A 12,340-nucleotide genomic window follows, 5' to 3' on the forward strand; every position below is an offset into this window, starting at 1 on the left:
AGGATGCAGGCTGGAAAGAAGCATCATTTACCTGAGGTCATGTAGATCTGTGAAGTAGGAGCCTGAATTGGAACGCAGGTGCTTCCTGGCCAGATGATGAGACTTCATGGTGCTTCAGTGTGACACATGTTAATATCCTCAAGCTGTTGTTCTTTATTGCTGCAATTTTTAATACTTACCATTTTTTAATAAATTAGTGAAACTGAGAATCAAAGTTCTATCTGAATACAGTTCAGACTTGCTGAAAATTACACGCTGATTCCTCAAAATTGGGCTCAGAAGATTCCTGTGTGTAAGTCCTTAATTAATATTGTTGAGGGAGGAGAAATGTTTACATATATTTGTTTAGTGTCAGTGCTAAAACTTTCAGTAAAACATTATCAAATGAACACAAAGTAATATTTACGTTATGTTTGAGGAAAAATACCAATGTTGCCATCTTTACTATGAATAACATGTCAGTTGCTTTTTATTGCTTTTTAAATTTGATTTCATTGTAGTGTGGTGAGCTTTTCAGTAAACATAGTGGTTTCATTTATATAACACTAGAATTATTGTTAATGCACAGTTTCATATGGCGAATTACGTATGTAATATTGTGTCCAGTGGGATCCTGTATCACAAAATTTGCATAGTTATAGTTCTAGTGACATCGTATCTCATACAAAGAACCTAGGGACCTGATACAATATCAGTAAAACTGTCTCATAGGTATGATTCAAACAGTTTTATTAGCAACATATGGGGTATGAAGGAGCCACAGAGGGTAGTTTGAGTGTAAGGGTGCTGGCCTATCTTTTTCAGCATGTAATTATATCAGTCCTCTTCTATGGCATTATTTGTTGCTGCTCTGGGATTGCTGAAAAATAACTACTAATATGGTGACACAAAGGATCAGAATAAATTATAATTGTTGACTTTACAAGAAATTCATTGGCAAAAAGGCTTACTTTCCTAAGCTCCGTTGTCATTTCTGTTTTGACTTTCTAGCTAAGCCACATTTACAAAATAATATCTTTTTGAAAGTCTTAGGTTTTTGTGGCAATCTCACTGTCCTAATAGATACTTTTTGTAATCTGTAAGATACAAGGCAAGAACTTCTTTTTGACAACATTTTAGTTTTTAATCTTAAACCAGGAGTGTGCTTTTTGTTTAATTGATAGTGGGGTATTGAATCTTATTACCCAAATGGAATGCACTATAATTAATCATCTTCAAATAAAGGGTTCATCATTTAAATGCTTTTTGACACTAAAACCGAGCAAGAATATAACTACGAGATTGTAGTACTGCTCCTTTTGGTTGTAATTTTAAAAAATCATATCCATGCTGCTGTTATTAAAAAAAAAAAAAAAAAAAAAAAAAAAAAAAAAAAAAGAATTTACTCTTTCTGCATTTTGCTAACTGTCTACTGGAGAACCGTAGTATATACACAGCTATTAGAGAAGTATTTGGCTACTTCCCTGATAACTTTTTAAAATGCTTGTGTGTTTAGAAACAATGGGCTGAGCTGTGTCTCTTTGCAGAACAACCTGCATATCGATTAGGACAACTGCATATACTTTATTCAGAGAATTACTTCTGCCTTCTTTTATTATGGCATTTAGGTTCCCTACAGAAAAACTAAGGTCTGGGCCACAGATATGGTGAAGATTAGCAGGAGATCTGTGAGGACAGAAGGTCATCCGGGCAGATGTGATTGTCGGCAGCACCGGGACCTTGGTGCTGCTTCACTGATGTGGCTTCTGCAGATTTTCTGGGATCAGTTCCTGCTTTTAAGTGTTTCCTTTCAAGATGTCTCCTAATTCTGCCTGTGTCTCAGGCTTCTGCTGCATTGCTCTTCTTCCAGCTTTTGTGAAAGCACCTTCCCCCCTCCCCGCCCAGTCCACTTCCATCCTTTGCTTTAGTGTAGATCCTCTGAGCTGTAGATACACCAGAGTTGCAGAAATTTGGTCTGGAACGTATCCTGAGAGTTGTTCATCTCATGCTTTTAGGCAGGATGAAGCTGCTCGGAACCATCCCCGACTTAGTGTTTAAAAACAACTAATTAGATTTTACAAACTTCCAGGGGAACATGATTCAGTATTTAACAGTGTAATTGTTAAACAGTTTCTTTCTTAGGGCTCGAGCTGTCAATCAGAGATGGCACTTCATTGGGAGATGTGTTTAAAAATCCTAGTATTTGCTTGCACTACCTCCCAGAGCGCAGTGTTACCTGTTGGCGTTTTAAGGGCATGCTCGGCAAGCCATTAATGAAAACACTGACTCATACGGGACTGAGGACAGATTCCTGCCCACTTCAAATGCTCTGCCAGTTGCAGAGTGAACTAGTGGCACTTACTCCTATGGTGCAGTTTTTTTGTCCTGTGATGTTCGTGCTTTATAGTGGCATAGCCTAGATTGTGTTTCCGCCTTCTGCTTTTTAAGAATGTTGTGTGGGATAGTGTCAAAAGCCTGGCTAAAGTCAAGATACTCTTGATACGCATAACTCCTACCTTTTCCTCTTAGCCATTGTCAGAGGAGGAAGTCAGATTAACTTGATGTGATTTCCCACTCTTGAGTGGCATCTCCTCATCTAGGTTTGTACAAATTGATTGTTTAAACATTTCTTCAGGTAACCTACTAGTGTGGAAATAAGGATGACTTATCTGTAACTCCCTTGTTTCTCCTTTTTCTTCTCTTTTAGGATAGATTTTGTGCTAGCACTTGGTGTCCTTGGGAACTTTCCTGTCTTCCGTGGGCTTTTGAAGATAATTGCAGGTGATTCAGGAGCTATTTCAAATATTTCCTTAAGTGTACAGTAATAAAATACCTCAGACTTTGCCAGCTTGTATATGTGTTTTTTTTAAATATTCTCCAGTCTTCTTTCTCCCCTGTCCCTCTGGAAGCTCTCTGACAAATGTGTTGCTGTTGAGAATCTTATTAAGTTCTTTTGTGAAGATTGAAGTCAAACATTAAACATTGTCGTTTTGAAAAATAAGTAGAAATACATCATCTAACTTACAATCAAAAGTGAGTAGATATCAACTTTCAGGCATATAAACATCATAATCTTCTGATCTTTTTATCTAATGCACCTAGTCCTGTGACTCCAAGGCAACCGTCTGCAGGGTGAAATGGTCACTTTCAGTGTGTGTTGCATAAAAACGGTCGGTGATGTTAGACATAATTAAGTGTAAATTTGTGCTGTTTTAATGTAGCTATATTTTAAATGTTTTGCTTTTTGCACACTTCATTCTGTTTTCTCCTCTTCCATCTCATTTTGTGTTTGGAATAGAAAGTTCATATCCACTTTGTTAAAGATGGTAAAGGAGTGATTTCTGAAATTAAATATTAAATGAAAAAATTAAAATAAACAGATCTGGACATCATATCATAGGATCTTTAGAGAACTGTCTCAGGAGCCTCTAGAACCACTCATGTTAATTGTTGTATGTCTTGTAAACTGTGCATATTTCAAAGTACTGGAAGACTTCCAAAAAGTTTCTATATTTAAGAGGCAAAAAGGATGTCATGGTGGATTGAGCCCTGGATAAAATAGTAAAGAAAAGGTTAGCGTGGACTTGTGTCAGCGAATGCTTAAAAGCGTGTGTGTGTGTTTATATATATCAAATAAAAAAAAATATATATAAAATTAATTAATGCCAGTCATTATGGTGTCAAGATAGGAAGGCTTTGTGAGACAAGGCTGTATCTTTTCTTAATAGGATTGTGTGTCTGGCCTATGTTGCTATATTAAACTGTTCTGTGTGTGTGTGTGTGTTTTTCCCCTAACTCATTTCAACAGTATTTTGATGCAAAAACTTTGATTATATGGAATTGAGATGCACACAAAGTTAAAAATGCCCTTTTAATGGGAGGAGGAGGAGGAGTACAGCTAGTGAATGTCCCATGTATTCATGGCTCCATAACAATTGACGGTTTTGATGATTTAACTTTTTGCTACTATATTTTTCAAATCATGCAAAGAATAGTGGAGAAGTGTATAATGAAAACACTGTACAGTTAGTCACGTAGTTCAGTGGTCGAATCATAGTAAAAGTAGTGTTAGACTAGACAATCTCCAGAGGAGCCGTCCAATCTCAACTGTCCTGTGATTCAAGGGAGGACTTGGAGGGGATTATCTCTGATTACAATTCCATGGCAAAAGGGCTAGTGCAGTCCTTGCATATAGAAAAGAGACCATGAAGTAGACAAATATATAAGATCTTGACTTCAACTGATGCAGCACTGTAAGACCACCATTACTAGATTGTCTTGAATTCTGGTTTGGCTGGTACATTTTCCAGATGCGCTTAGAGTGCTAACAATGGCCACGTGCTGCTGAGTGGGCATTTAACTGCAGGTCAGGTTGGTAGCGACTTGGTGGACAGGAGGCAACACTCACCAGCCTCTTCACCTGTTAGGTTCATTTACTTAATAGCTGATCAAATCCTACCTACTCTTGATGAACAATGGACATAGGTGATTCTGTGGACTCTCTCGTCTTTTGCCTTTAGCGCAAGCATAGTCTTTTTTTATAGACATTTCTGGACTAAGGAAGGTATTTGGGATAAATATTTGGGTGAGGTAGTGCTGGGTGTAGTATTTGGATGAAACTCCATAGCCTAAAACAGTTAGGAAGTTGGACCAGATGATTTTATATATACATATTAAATATATATATATATTTTTGAAATATACATATTTTGCCTTAAATTCTATTCAGATTTAAAAGAATCCTATTAGAATTTGGAAAACGTCACTTTGTCACCTGTCCGCTGGATTGGAGTGGGTAGAACACCCAGGGGAGATGTGTTGCTCACCATCAGGAGCCACAGACAGGGGTCCAGAACTGCTTTATGAGGACATGCAAAGCAGCACAGCCTAGTATTTTTACTGCTCCCAATTTAGGATGCAGGTTATGATACTTTTGTAAAATATTTCATTTATTAGATGAAAAAGTGAAAGTGTGTAGTTCCTTGGTTTGTAGACAGAAAAGGCAATACACAAGAGCTAAGTGGCTCATAGCCAGTAATGCTACATAGAGAGTCAGGATCCTGAAATCCCTGATCTTGCAGTATGTTGTCTGTTCTTGTAGGCTTCTGTGTCCAATTTCAGAGTAGATTCATTAGTTCAGCTTCATCCTACGCTGTGGGCTAATACTCTTAACTGTTTGTTAAGGTGCTACCTTTCAGAAGATCATTGATGGATCAAGTTAAACTGCTTTGCTTTTCTCTCAGTGTAAGGTTTGAGCTGGCAGAGGAGACTACAGTAAGGAGTTCAGTGTGCGCAATCTGGAGAGCACCTTTCCTCCTCTGTCTTGGTTATGCATGGACTTGGCACTAGCTGGCCCTGTAAAGAAAGGGAAACTTGATGGTCTTCTGTGCCCAGTTCAATGTATGTGGAGTTCTTGATGTTTAGTAGATGTCTCCTAATGATTTTTCTGTGCTTGCCCGTGCAATGGTGATACAGTTCACCGTGCAGGTATGATATGTCTAACAAGGTAACTGGTTTTGGGAATCAGAAAGGAATTTTTCCCTCAGGACAGTATTAGCAACACGTTTGCTTGCTTCTGTCTTTCTAACCTTTAATCAAAACCCGGGATCAAGTGTGGCAGCTGAAAAGCAACAGAAGTGAGAAATTTTAAAATTTGAATGAGGTATGTCCATTAAAGATTGTACTGTACTTGTAATTCAAGTAGACCATCTTCGTATGTCTGTACCTGAGTGACAAACCTAAGAGCTTGGGGGACCCTACAGCACTGTAGGAAGAGAGGACCATAATGTCTGGCCATTCCTACATGTATTTCCCATTTACACTGCTACTGCCACGGAAAAAATGTCAAAGAATTTGGAAATACTCTGAACTCCATGGGTCAAGGTAAGGGCAGTCAAAATGAACACTGATGTAATTGAGACTGCAGTGACAAGACCATACTTGATAAGTTTGGTGAGGAAGATTAGTTTGCCTCCATGAGAGAATTAATATAGGTAATTGCATCTTCCAGTGTAAGAGACTGAATGAATGTGTGTGTTATTTTTCAGCTTTTCATGAAACTATGGTCACTTTTTGTGAACTTGTGCATTTTGCATGTAGTGTACGCATCAGTCAGTGTTTTAAGGGACACTTCCCCCCCCCCCCCCCCCCCCAAATCTCTAACATTTAAACTGGCTAAGATTGCCTCCCTTGAGGGAAAGCTCAGTGCTTCATCTATATAGTTTCTATGCGTGTAAAACTGCTTTAAGCCTGGTCCATTAAGAAAATAAGCTGGTGTGATCACAGTGTATGTCAGCGTTGTTCCTCCTTCTTTTCTCTTTCTTTTCCAATAACTTTTGAACTCCACAGCCAACTTGAACTAAATTTGACAGAGGAATAACAAGCTTAAAGGTTTTAAGTTCCTATGTGTTAACTTAAAATATGCGGTCACGTAATGAAAAGAGACTCTTACAGGCTACAGTGAGGGAATGACTCCAGTGTGAGCTCTTACTGGACAGCAAAAAATTAAAGTATTCCTTAGATTGTTTTGCTTCTATTGAGATATTTTTTTTTTCTGGTGTCTTAGTTTGTTGATTTGACTCTTCAAGGCAGCAGAGCTGGGCTGGCTGTATCATCTTGCATCGTAACAGCATTATCTGGAGGTCTCCAAACATGGAGATTGCTCTATTGCAGTCTGTTTATTCTAATGCAGTTTTTGTTAGCTTGTGGTATTTCTTCCTCCTTCATCTTACCATCTCCTTATATTAGTTATTTTTGTTCTTAACACTTAGGCTTTTCAGGCAATTTTTATTTTTTAATTCTAGAAAGTATCATGTTAAGCTGTTTTTCAGCTGCTTTTTATTGTCAAGATTTTTTTTTCCTATTTCACCTATTCTCTTGAAGAGATCAGGAATATAGAATTCTGCCAGTTGAACAGTTACTCTAAGAAGCAAATAAACTATGTAAGAGGTTTTTGGTATTTTAAAATGTTATGAGGTGCAGTCAATTAAGTAATGGTATCTTGTTGTGAATCAAATGTAGGCAAGACTTGCCTAGTTTCATCATTTTCAGTGGCAGTCAGTTACCATGTGGGATAGCAAAGCCAAGTAAGAAGAAAGTTGTTGACAAAATAGAATTTTGAAAAGCTTAGTTCTTGAGTTTTTCTTAGGTATTACTGATGAGTGAAATGCTGAAGGAAGTTCTTCATGTGCAATGATAGCTGCAATTTGTAGGTGATGTTTTACCTATTGTCCACAATGAACAGATATTTAAGGTAGCTTGGGCATATAGGTGTATGTTTTCCAGGCAGACTACATACGTGAGATTGAAGAAAGTGATGGAAGACACAAATCGCAACTTGCTACAGGAAAACCAGGCTTCAGTTATTCACATAAACCCATTATCAGCAACCTGAAAAACGTCAAGGACTATATGTGTGTTCAAGTTATGAATTCATTTATGATTAATATTATTATTTGACTGTGTTCTAAATTCTGCCGTGTTGCAAACTTAATTAAATTTAGCTACAGAAGTAAATACAAAACTCCAGACCCTTTCCCTGCTCCCACAAATTGCTTAAAAACATTAGGATGCTTTCTCAACTGACAGTTTTACCACACAATTTTCTTCATTATATTCTGTGCTTCCTTCTCTTTGCTTCGCTTTTTAGTCTGTTACCTCTAATGCTTGTGTCTTGTCTAGCTACGTTTGTGAACTCTTTGGGGCAGCGATGAAGAACCAGCTCCTGGCCTTGGTAAAACCACTTTGGCAGTGCAGGTCAGCTTTCAAACCGAGCTTAAACATCCAGCTGGCATTTCTATGGGCAGAGGCATTGCTGAAGGGCTCGGAGCTGATGTAATCAGTTCGCCTCCCTTTTCCTCATGTTCCTCGATGTTTGGGGTGTGCCAAAAGACGAGTGCTGGCTACCCAAAGGGGTGATCAGACATTCAGGAGTTTTAGTGGTGCTGAGGCTACTTTTTGCTTGCACAGAAGAGCAGGCCCTGCAATAGACAGAAGTAGCATAAACCCAAAGTAATATCTTCTTGTGTGTGTCAGAGAGGCCTGATAGCACAGCACCCTGTTTAGGGTTAGGAAGAAACAGCCTAGCTTAGAAAGAACAATGTCCCTTCAAGCCCTGTTATAATCCCCAAATTAATGAAAATTATCAAGTATATACTTGATGCGATGATGGGTGGGAATGGCATGCTAGTTTACACAAGTATTATACATCATGTATTTTCTTTTTACCATAAACTGTAAAAATTTTGTGTCTTTCTAAGACAGTAATATGATTTATATTATAAAATACAGGAGAAGATTTTCAAAGGCTGTTAATTCTTTGCTCAACTGCTATTTTCAGAAATGATTCTGAACTTTAGGTACCCAAGTCTCATTGCAAATCCATCAGACTTAGATGCCTCCGTTTGAAAATGCGGCTCAAGTTATTTATGTTTTTCCTAGAATACTTCATGCTTAATTTCATATGAGGTAAACAATGTAGGAGGGGCGACATGTATTGAAATACTACTAGCATTTGGAGAGCAATCGCTAGTCCAGTAGCAGACCTCCATTTATTTACGTGAATGAAGATTAGGCTGTCTGTGGAGCATGAAGACTACCAGCACTACTCTTACAGGTGACAAACTTCCATTTTCTCATTTATCTGCAGCGTGCATATACTGGGTAGGTAAGCACAGCCTGTCCATCTGTAATCTGCTCCAAGCTTCCTTGTGCAGTTAAGTGGCTCCATAAGACTTAGTGATTTCCATACCTAGTCTTTGATATGCAAGTGTCATGTTATTCGTAATTGTAAAAGAAAATTTAGGGTTGATCTCTGCTGCTGGTTCTTTGGTGGCTGCATTGCTATGCTAGTAAGAGCGCAAGGTAGCATGCAGTTAGCAGAATTGTAAGGTTGACTTGCTTATTAGCTAAACGACAGTATTCTGAAAATATATTTTGTTAAATATTGTTATTGAAATAACTAAATAGTACTCACCAAAGGCTTCCTAATCATTCCTTTGTACAGAAAATCTGGCTCAGTTCCAAATATGAAATTACCAAATTGTTACATCTACATCTATGATCTTACATATGTAAATGGCAATAAAGAGAGAATTCTTTTTATTTCAAAAGAAAAAACCTTTCATAGTGTTTTTCTTTGAGTGCTGGTGTTCACCTTTATCAAGGTATTCCAATGCCACTGTGACTACCATATTGGTATGAATAGACTGTTACTACATCACGTCAGTGCAAATCCCATGTTCGAACACTTAAATGTGTGTGTGTGTATATATATTTACTTTGTTTCATGCTAGACATGAAGACTAACATGAGGATGTTTTTAAAGGTGTTATGATACGTTAATAATACTGCTCAAGGTTAGGTGAATACTGAAACTGGATAGGGTTTTGATGGTTTGAAATGCTTCACAATTTTTTTTTTAGTGTTTCTAAGCAAAAATGTTTAATTCAAATCATAATTGTGTTCCTGAACCAAAATGATACAAATGTTCAACTTTATTGGTACATGAAACAAGTGTAACAGGTACATGTTAAAAATATGGTTCTTGGATGTTGTTGACTTCTTAAACAAGGAATGGAGTTTGCGTTCTTGGCTCTGGAAGTCTAGAAGAGTGACTGCCGCCGAGGACTTTCCTCTCGTGGACTTCTCCCAGCTGCCTCTCTTTTAAGCAGTTTGCCCACACAGGAGCGAGCCTTTCCTGCTGTCCTTCCTGACCGTGCGCTTGTCACCTGTGCCCTCTGCAAGAGTGCTAGGGCGAAACTGGAGGGTTGATCACCGCCTGGGCTGTGCTGTGCATCTGTGTACTGTCTGATGCATTTTATTGTTTGAAAGCGATTTCTTTCAATCTGTGCACTTTCTTTGTGTGGTCATTTGTTTTTTTCACAAAGGACATGAAACTATCTTAAACTGAATGCATTTCATTTTTAACAAGGATGCTTTTTAAAAAGAAAAACGTGTTGGAAGCCTAACTAGTGAAATAAGAATTTTAAAAAATAATTTATTGGAGACTTGCAAGTGATGAAGCATAATTCAAAACTAGGAGAAAAACTAAAATATTCTGTTGTTCTTTTAGGGTTTTTCAGATGCTTATTTATTAGTGAATTACGAAAATGTAGTTCTTAAAAATTTGTGGGATATGTCTTAGTACAAGCAGAGCAATATCCTGTGTTTAAGTGGTAGCAGTAATGAGTACAAACAGTTTTGAATCATGTGGTTGCAGCCATAAAGTACTTGAGAGACTGAAACTAGAACCCTTTCTAGAGCTTCCATCTGCTTACCTGTAATTCACATCATCTTGAAACAGGACTTTACCACACACTTGCATAGTGCGAATTGAAAGCGCATGTATCAAATGTCAGGCTGCACTTTGGCTTGGAAGTGGCTGAGGTGTGGGGGAAGATTTCTTTAATTTTTTCAGAGCAGTGTAACATGGGCTTTCCCCATGCAGAAGAAAAGGCATCTGCAGAACAAGTGTTGGTGCTTTACATGTACCCATATATGTTTATACATAGGCTATCTGTTTTTTCTTTTTTTTTGACAACTTGAATTTGAATATTATCTACTGGAAATTTCATGATTCTGGTAAATAGTTAATAATTATTTTCAGGTGATTTCCAGTATGCGGTCTCATTAACTCACTGTTCCAGCATTTTTTTTAACAATATCATCTCATACTTTTTGATGAGACAAAGCAAAGGTAAGTACTCAAACGTTTACTAGGAAGCCAAAGCCGCATAGGCATTGGCCACAGCCTGCAAGCGCGCTACCGATTCATCACAGCCAACAAGCTTGTTAGGGCTGTGCTGTAGCCAGAATAGCGTTTGCTGAAGTAAATGTTAAAATACAAACTTTGTTCTATTTTAGTGTTTCATAAATATATTTGTATGTAAATAGCAGGGCCATTCAAACATGTCTTAAAGGTGTGTACAGGGGCCGTGTTAAAAACAGCTAAATCTCACTTAGATTGGATTTGGAAGTGTTCCAAATATGGACTTAATGTGGACAAGTATTCACTTAAGGGATATTTAACTTATGCAAAACGATTGTTTTGTTGGATTAGGGATTCTGAAACAGATAGAGGTGCAGATCTGTAGGAAGCAATATTCTCTTTGAGATCAGGGGTAGGCTTGTTTTACTGTCTTGTTAATGCAGCAGCAGCTGAAAATGAAATCCTACAACTTAAAACAGTGCTTTTCTTTTCAGAAAATAAATACACAGACTTTAATGAAGCCAGAGGATTCACTGGGTAGCTTTCCAGGCACCGTCTACTTAGTAGAATCACTGAACAGCACATCAATATCATTTATTTAATCAATCAGAGAGAGTGAAGAACTGAAGTAACGTTGTTCTTAAGGGTGGAACCTGCAGCTTCAGCAGAGCTCGTGGCCTCTGCTAACCTAGGGAGGCTGTAAATGTCCTGAGGTAAAATCAGAGTTTGCACTGTGATAACTCTGAAACATTAAAAAAGCTTGCTAGGCCATTTAGCTCATCCTGATTTAGAACAGAAAGTAAAAACCCTCCTTGCAACTAGGAGGGAAGCCTAAAGAGGAAATAGTGACTTAAAATATGCTTTCATCTTCTGTTCTGGAAGAAGCTAAAGTGTTTTTGTTGTGTTTTTTGAACTTTTTTGCAGATAAACTGTTTTTGGGGTCAAGTTACAAATTTTTGGACAATTCAGTTATTGTCTTAAAATATGTGAGTGACTGTACAATTCTAAAAGCATTTGATGAGAGCTAATTTTTTCCTGCAGTCGGCAAAAAGTTTTTAGTGTTTATTTTGTCAGGTTATTTACTGGCGACTAAAGAATTCATGTATTTTTGTATTTTTTTTGTGAAATTGTCATGAAAATGAAATTATCATTGTAAAGCTTACAGTTTTGACGATAAGAATGGCCCTTCAATCTCTGAAGCCTGATAGGTCTTCCATAGAAGTTGAAACCATAAGCATTTCATGACACAGGATGAATTGCTGGCATCCAAACATAAATTTTAGAAAGAAAAGGAAAGTCTTTGTGCAAGTGAATGAAAGCCTGCATCTTTGAATTCCTTGAGTCTGAATTGGAGAAAGGAAGAGTCATGTAGTATTTTGGTAACTTCCAATGGACTGGAAGAATACAGACTACAGATGACTTGGGCATTATCCTGTAAATACCCTGTTTATGACCTAATTTTGAAAAATAGGACTTTCTGTTCAGCTTAAATTCTTCAACAGTTAGTCTGGGATAATTGATTTTACCTAAGCTTATGAGATATTTCTATTTGCATAGTCATTTTGGAGAGAGGGGTAGAAGACAATGGGCCCAAACTTCAATCTTAATTCTTTTTGAATAGAAAAAGATATGGAGGGAGAGAAGTATTTTCAT

General features: G+C 37.6%; 1 protein-coding gene across 19 annotated transcripts in view; it reads left to right on the plus strand.

Moving 5' to 3' along the window:
* GTDC1 (glycosyltransferase like domain containing 1) overlaps window positions 1-12,340 on the plus strand; it is a 195,537-nt gene that overhangs the window by 22,701 nt on the left and 160,496 nt on the right. For 5 of the 19 annotated variants that reach the window (XM_064514589.1, XM_064514586.1, XM_064514588.1 and 2 more), the window contains one exon: window positions 2,687-2,760. The exons of the other annotated variants lie outside the window; for them this stretch is intronic. The gene's annotated coding sequence lies outside the window, so the exon portion shown is untranslated. The remainder of the gene's footprint in view (window positions 1-2,686; window positions 2,761-12,340) is intronic. 19 annotated transcript variants of the gene reach the window in all.

Source organism: Dromaius novaehollandiae, chromosome 7 (assembly GCF_036370855.1).
Source record: "Dromaius novaehollandiae isolate bDroNov1 chromosome 7, bDroNov1.hap1, whole genome shotgun sequence".
Classification (NCBI taxonomy): domain Eukaryota; kingdom Metazoa; phylum Chordata; class Aves; order Casuariiformes; family Dromaiidae; genus Dromaius; species Dromaius novaehollandiae.